This window comes from Euphorbia lathyris, chromosome 1, assembly GCF_963576675.1.
Source record: "Euphorbia lathyris chromosome 1, ddEupLath1.1, whole genome shotgun sequence".
Taxonomy (NCBI): Eukaryota; Viridiplantae; Streptophyta; class Magnoliopsida; order Malpighiales; family Euphorbiaceae; genus Euphorbia; species Euphorbia lathyris.
The window spans coordinates 66,281,286-66,289,700 of NC_088910.1; positions in this window are offsets into that span (position 1 = coordinate 66,281,286).

The following is an 8,415-nucleotide window of genomic DNA, read 5'->3' on the forward strand; positions in this document are numbered from 1 at the left end:
TCAGGAGACATACTCGGCGTCCTTATCGATTCGCCCACAGTCTAAGGATGATGAAGAGGATGAGCTTGTTATGACGGCCCTTGGAGATACAGAAATGTTCCTCATTGCAGATGGTAAGCAAGTACGGATCGCCAAAGGGCTGAGAGTTGAGATTAAGGAGGATGTTACGAAAGTTCTCCTCGAATCAGAAGATGTGTTCACATGGAAAGATGAGATCCTCATAGGGGTCAGTCCAGATGTGATCACTCATAAACTCAATATCGCCGAAGACGCGGTCCCTGTAGCTCAGAAGAGAAGGAATCATGGTCCAGAGAGACAAAAAGTGATCGAGGGAGAGATATCTAAACTGAAGAAGGCAGACGCCATTGAGGAAGTTATTTATACGCAATGGCTGGCAAATGTAGTCCTAGTTCAGAAGGCAGGTGGATCATACTGCATGTGTATTGATTTCACGGACCTTAATAAGGCTTGTCCCAAAGACAACTACCCTATGCCTTGCATTGATATCCTAGTTGATGGAACCGCAGGACATGCAATATATTCCTTCACAGATGTGAAGTCGAGCTATCACCATATCCCCATGGAGCCATCAGACAGGATCAAAACTTCCTTCGTAACTCACCAGGCGGCCTATTGCTTTAAGGTCATGCCTTTTGGGCTCAAAAATGCTGGAGCTACTTACCAGCGGATGATGAACAAGATATTCGAAGGAAGGAAAGGCGACAACTTCTCAGTTTATGTGGATGACATGATCATTAAGAGCACCACCATGGAGAGACATGCAGAGGACATAAGAGAGGTCTTAGGAGTCCTTCGCCATCACAACATTAAGCTAAATCCTGAGAAGTGTACTTTCGGAGCAACTTATGGAAAATTCCTGGGATATATGATCAGCCAGAAAGGAGTAGGTCCCAATCCAAATAAAATCAAAGTTGTACTGGACATGAAAGCACCGTAAAATGTCAGAGAAGTGCAACATCTTAACGGGCGGATCATATCACTTGGCAGGTTCATTTCGTGCTTTGCTCGTAGATGCCAACCCTTCTACGAAGTGATCAAAAAACAGAAAGCATTCGAGTGGAATGAAGATTGCAAGCAAGCCTTTGAAGGGATCAAACGCTTCCTTTCGGAACCACCTTTAATGAGCAGGCCCCTAGAAGGTGAGAATTTATACATGTATGTTTCTGTCACTGACAAAGCGGTTTATACTGTCATGATAATGGAAGAAGATGGCCAACAATATCCAATCTATTATGTAAGCAAGGTCCTAAAAGATGTCGAAACTCGGTATTCAAGATTGGATAAAATGGCATTGGTTGTGGTCACCACTTTGATTCGCCTTAGACCCTATTTCCAAGCTCATACAGTCATCGTCTGCACCAACATACCCATGAGGAAGGTACTACAAAGGCCAGAAACTTTAGGAAGATTGATGGAGTGGGAAATCCGCCTGGGCGAATTTGACGTTCGTTATAAACGCAGATCCGCCTTGAAAAGCTAAGTCTTGGCAGACTTTGTGAATGAATTCACTGAAGAAGGCGTGAATCTTCCTAAACCAAAAGTGGAGGAATGGACGATGTACACTGATGGCGCTTCTTCAGCACAAGGTGCAGGGGTAGGCATAATGATCAAGGGACCTCATTACATCAAGTTACATTATGCTGCGAAGCTAGAGTTCCCCGCAACAAATAATGCTGCAGAATATGAGGCCTTGATATTGGGGCTACGCCTGCTGAAGGAGATTACGCTGGAGCGAGTTGTGATCTATAGCGACTCCAAGCTGATGGTCAACCAGGTGATCAAAAACTTTGATATGAAAGATGAAACTCTGGTCAAATATGTAGAGGAGGTCAAAAAGCTATTAAACCACCTGGAAATCAAAGAAACCAAATGGGAGCTAGTCCATATGTTGTGAGGATCAAACAAAGAAGCGGATCACCTGGCTAAACTGGCTTCAAGTAAAGATCAGTGGGCGGGCCTGCAATTCCCATTCGAGGTGAAAACTAGATCGGCATTCGCCCCAGAAGTCGTAGCTCTTCTTACATCCGCCGCGGGAGATTAGAGATCGCCGATCCAGCAGTATCTCGCAGACGGAACTTTGCCTCAAGACAAAGAAGAAGCCATGCGGACGGTGAGAAAAGCAGCATACTTCTCCATAATAAATGATAACCTGTACAGAAAATCTTTTGGACAGCCTTGGTTGAAGTGTGTTACGACAGAAGAGGGACAGGAGATCCTCAAAGAGTTACATGAAGGTGCTTGTGGAGCCCATGAAGCATCCGTCTCCATTCTGAAAAAGTCCAGGTTATCGGGATTTTGTTGGCCTACAGCGGAACTTGATGCTCAGAAGCTAGTAGAGTCTTGTCATAATTGCCAAGTTCATGCAAATGAATCTCACACTACTAAGCACCTACAAAATCCCATCATCGAGGGATGACCTTTCGCCATTTGGGGTATCAACATGTCGGTCCTTTTCCTCCTACCAAGAGACAAAGGAAATACATGGTAGCAGTTGTCGATCACTTTACGAAGTGGGTAGAAGCCGAAGCTGTCTCCTCCATAAATGCAGAGCGAATGGTCGAGTTTGTAAGGGATAATATCGTCAGAAGATTCGTAGTCCCTCACACAATTATCACTGACAATGGGACGCAGTTCAATTGTGGGGAGTTCAGAGCATTTTGCGAAAGTCAAGGCATTCAGAACAGGTTCGCCTCAGTATACTACCCTCAATCCAATGTGATGACTGAAGTTACAAATTGAACAATCGTCAAAGGCATAAAAAAGAGATTGGGGGAGCATAACAAAAAGTGGGCGGATCAGCTGACGAATGTCCTATGGGCATACAGGACCACTCCTCGGACAGCAACACGCGAATCGCCATTCAATAAAGAGAAATTTTCATTTACGATTTCCTTCTTAAGTATCTTTTTGGAGAAATATAAATATTCCAGATTCAAAAATGGGGAGGCAACAAAAGCATTCCTATGGTAGAACAATGCTATCATAGCACATCTACCTTCTCCTCAAAGATATGAGGGTAACAAATTCGGATGGCGAATCAATCTACCTCAAAGATAGGAAATGATTAACCGCTGTTGGAAAAGGATTAAAAATTTCTCAGACGTGAGATCTTTACATCCTCAAATATTCTTCCCAAAGAAGAGTTTCAAGACCTGGTGGCGGATCGATTCACCTCAAAGACAGGAAGCAATCGATCGCCTAAGGCAGCTTAACTTCCTCAAAAGGAATAAGAAGCTTCAAAGCCTTAAAAAAGGCTCACATTCCGAGGTATGGCTGGCCACCTACCTTGAACTAGAAAAATAAGTCCCAAATACAAGAAATTTACTTGCTGAAAGATATAAAGCATATAAGTTAAAATTAAATGTTCACAACATTATCCTTTTTGGATCCCTTCTCAAGAGACGCATCTTTCGAGGGAACCTCATTCTCCTTATCAACAATCCCCGCTTGAGGAGCCACGTCATTGATCCCGGCTACATCCGCCTGATACCCTGCCTCCTTGGATGTCTCACCAAGGTCATCTGCGTCAAGGTTGACAATTGGCTTGACTTCTTCATCTGATCCTTTCAGCTCTTTCCGGACTTGGTCACGGATGAAGTCACGGGGATTTGGCACTCTATCATATCTAATGGCACCTTCAACCTCGGGGACCACGTACTCCGGATCCACAAAGTCAATCTATGGGTAGGCGACTCTGACGTAAGCCATGATCCGCTCACCATAATAGTATTCTCGACTACCCGCCATAAGCTCCTTATTTACCAAGGCAGCTTTGTGGTCCTCAGCATCTTTCGCCATCTTCTCTTTCAGCTCACGGATCTCGTCATCCTTGCTCTCATTGAGGGCAATGGCAGCAGTTGCATTGGCATTAGCAACAGCCATATCATTCTCCAGCCTCTTGATAGTAGCCTTATCCGCGACTCCCTAGAGAAGATCCGCCTCCATTGCGCGCATATGAGCATAAGGCTGACAAGGTAAAAGGACCGTTTAGAAACAAAGTCTCCCTCATGGAGATCACTCTTTCATCCAAAAATGTAAAACAAGTAGAGAAAAGCTTACCGAAAGGAGATCCCTTTTCCCATCTTGACATGATCGGATCCAAAGAATTTGGTTTGGCTCTCTTGAACTTCACCAAGTTGGCCAATGGCTTCATCCAAGTCGTTCACAACCGCCTCGTTCCTCAAGGACCCCTTGGTACAATACTTGGAGAACCAGTACTTCCCCAAATCAGGTTTGATCACCTACACGTAGGAAGCAAAAGATCAGAGCATATAGCCAAAGAACAAAGAAAGATAAAGCGGCCGTACCTGCTCTTGGTTGAAGCCAAACCAATCCATCTTAGGCTTCCCGGCTCTTGAAGCATTCGCCAGTAATTTCTCCCCACCGGCAGCGATTGATCTCGTTTTCTTACTTGGGGGGATCACAGCACCCTCCAAAGGGCGTTTCTCATCCCTCTTGCTGGGATTCGCCACCTACACGTTCTTCTGAGCCTCCAGCTCCTTCTGCTTCTTACGCCTCTCTACAAGGGCGCGACTGGCTTCAGACAAATCCCTGACAAGGGAACAACAAAATAATCAAGGTTCAAGGAAAGAACAAAGGTACCTTCATCAAGTTGAGTAAACTTCACGTCAGTAATCTCAGCCCCCACTCGATGGACTAGAGGAATGTCATTCATCATGAATTCCAGAGCATCGGCGTATGTCTAGAAGTCTGTTTTAATACTCTTCATGAGATTCGCCACTTTTTCCTCCGCATCAGTCAGTATACGCAAATCTCCTTTCATATGTTGGGGCTTAAAATTCCAGTTCAACGGGAATCCAAGAGATTCGCCCTCTTCCACTTTAACAAAGAAAAACTTTTCATCCCAAAGATGGACGTTTCACATCTTATCAATAAAGGGCGAATAGCCTTTGAATTTGACGAAAGTGATGAAAGATTCGGTTTGATGTTTTGAAGGCTTGTGAAGAGATCGGAAGACCCTGGGAGTACAGGTTACCCCCAGATTAGAAGCTAAAAAATAATCTAAGGCTACATCCAACCAGCCATTCGGATGCAACTGGCTGACAGTGACCCCAAAGAAATCCAGAATATCCACCATCACTTTGGGAAGAGGAAGGCGGAATCCCCTCTCGACATGGCTCCTATAAACAGAAAGATATCCCCTAGGGGGACAGGCGGGTCGCTGGTGAGCATTCGCCAATGTGGTCTCATAATTTTTTATCCACGAGAAGTGATCCACCAAGTCGGCAAGATCCGCGAGGCTCATACGAGATGAAGTGATCTCTACACGAGGTTTCTTTTTCCTAATTGAGGTTGAAGGAGAAGCCTCCATTCCAAAAAAGGTTCTAGGGTCTATCGCTGGAACAATAATTGAACCAGGGCGATGATTCCTATGCCACCTCACCGAATTACGCAACTCCGATAGGTCGCAACTAGGGGTACTCTCAGAGGAACCTGAGCTCTCAGAAGAAGTCCAACTAAAGGAAGGCTCATAGGAGGTAGTTAAATCGAAAAACTCAGTGGTAGAGTCAGAGGAAGAACTCATAAAAACCAGATGACAGCAAAATAGAACAAGAAGGTTAAACTTACATGGAAAATCGGAAGCTTCAAAAGTTCTTGGCATAGGAAAAGCTCTGGAAAAACGCAGACAGAGGTCGGAGGAAAATTAGCAAATGAGAAAGATAATGGAGGAAAGAGAAAGAAAGAGTTTGAAAGGATGCCTCCATTTACCTCGAGCGATGTGTCTAGGACACCTGTCGCACGGTGGATGGTCTGGGACAGAGCAACAATTAATGCGGCACCTCTTGACGGCACGCCAGGGAGTTCAAAAGCCCTAAAGGACTTTAATATTACTTTGGGGGGGCTTCTGATAACATCGAGATATTACTTACGGGACCGAATGGGATATTAACCAAAACGACCGCGTATCCAGACGATCAGGAAAGTTATGGCGTATCAAGCAAGCTACCAAAGTGGCGGATCACATAGATTCCTCCACACGCTATCCGTAGTCAAACCTATGGGAGACCCGCCATCATGCCTTGATCCGCCCGTTGAACGACTGAGCCGATTTCTAATAAAGGCAACTAATAACCCATTAATGACCTAACGGTCATACTTGAATAAGATCAGTAACCGCCATTAATGAGGCATTAATGGAGACTTTCTAGTTACCTGGAGTTACGACTACATGACTATAAATAGCTTGCATCCCAAGCTATTGAGGTACACATTCACGCTCTCCTAAACCCTACTTTGTCATTACAGTTTATTCCTATTACTATATACTGACTTTGGCATCGAAGCTTCCCCCCGCCGATCCCAACCGCGCCCCCCGCAGGGAAGGAATCCGATCGAGAGTTCATCACCAGTTATCATATTTATACCTACTAACCGTGTATCTGAACTTGTGATTGGAAGTGTAAATGCCTTGTCGAGTCTTCTAGAGTCAACCTGTATAAAAGAACCAAAGTTTAGAAAGAGCAGTCCAGTCTTATCAATCCCTTGTTCCATTAGCAATTTAAATATTGATAATGCATTATTTGACTTAGGAACGAGTATCAATTTGATACCTTATTCAATATATAAGCAATTAGGATTAGGAGAACCCCAACCCACTAGGATGTCAATACAATTAGATGACCGAACTATTAGACATCTTATGGGAATAATGGAAGATGTCCGTGTTAAGGAAGATAAATTCATTTTACTCGTAGATTTCATCATCATGGACATGGGTGAAGACATACATGTACCAATAATCTTAGGAAGACCATATTTTGCCACAAGTAAAGCTTTAATTGATGTTCAAAATGGGCAACTAATACTAAAAATCCATGATTAAAAAGTGGTTTTCAAAATGAATGAAGCCAGGAAACATTCTTCAAGTGATGATTCATGCTACTTTCTTGACATAGTTAACGAGTCCATCTTTTGGCATGAACAATTAGAGAATGATCAAACAAGTCAAGTTGATGAAACTGCATTAGAAGAGAATGAAGAATGGCCAACTTGCTCTGCCATGTTTGTGAACAGGCGTCCCATTTTTGAACCATTAAACAACCCACCAAAACAACCAATGAAATCTTCCATTAAAGAACCACCTTCACTAGAATTTAAACCCCTACCCTCTCACCTTGAATACGCCTTCTTACATCCACCAGATAAATTACCAGTCATCATTTCACACAAGCTAAAACTCAAACAAAAAGAGCAACTATTGACCATCCTTATAGAGAGCAATGAGGCATTAGCATTGGAAGATCTCGGACATCAAAGGCATAAATCCCGAAGTTTGTGTTCATAAATAATGATGGAGGAAATTCACGAAGACACGGTACAACCTCAAAGAAGACTCAATCCTAACATGAAAGAGGTGGTTAAGGAAGAAGTAATCAAACTACTTGATGTGAGCATTATCTATCATATCTCGGATAGTGTGTGGACTAGTCCGGTGCAGGTTCTTCTAAAAAAAGGAATGATAGTCACTGGATGAAGAGTTTATGTTGACTATCGAAAATTGAACGATGCAACAAGGAATGATCACTTCCCCTGCCTTTCATTGATCAAATGCTTGAGAGACTATTTGGATACGCATTCTATTGCTTTCTTGATGGATACTCGAGGTACAACCAAATTGCCATACACCCCTTGTTTCATTTGTATAAATAAAATAAAAGATAAAGGGTAATTTTGAAAAGAAAATATATGTAACATGACTCCCCTCCAATTTGGGGTGTAAGAAAAACTGACCATAATTCAGTTTGTTGCCCCAATCTGAGTTCCTAGATTTTATTTCTCAAGGAGGATGTTTGGCTTTAGGAGAATTTGACCCCAAATAAACGATTCTCTCAAAATGATCGGCACATTTTCTTTGCGATTATTCGTTGGTCGCTTTGGAAAAATAGTACTATTATCTCTAGAAAATCTATTTATGAGTTGGTCCAAAGCATTAAAATTACAGTTATAAGCATTAAGGAGAGCAACTGCTCAACGATGGTGCGAAGTGAGAGTAACCGTCCATTCAGGGAAGGGAAGCTGATTGGATAGCAATCTAAAGATAGCTCCTTTAGTACTAGAGTTGGTGGACTCATCTGTGTATACATGAGGGACTAGATTCAAGGATTTAGAAGAACTTAGGCACTTGCTCGGTTGTGAAGACTACGTTATAGGGTATTTTTGAAGGTTTGGGAATGGCTTGAAATTCGAGGTTCAGGAAAATCATGCTGAAAATCAACAATAGAATATGTGTGGACCTTTTTTTAAAAGAGAAAATTTTGGAAGAAATTTATGATCACCCCATAAAGCTAAGCTGGATGGTTAATCATGCTCAATCTATCAATGATTTCCCCACCAAAATTAACTTCCTTTTTTCATTATGATCGGGGTACTATC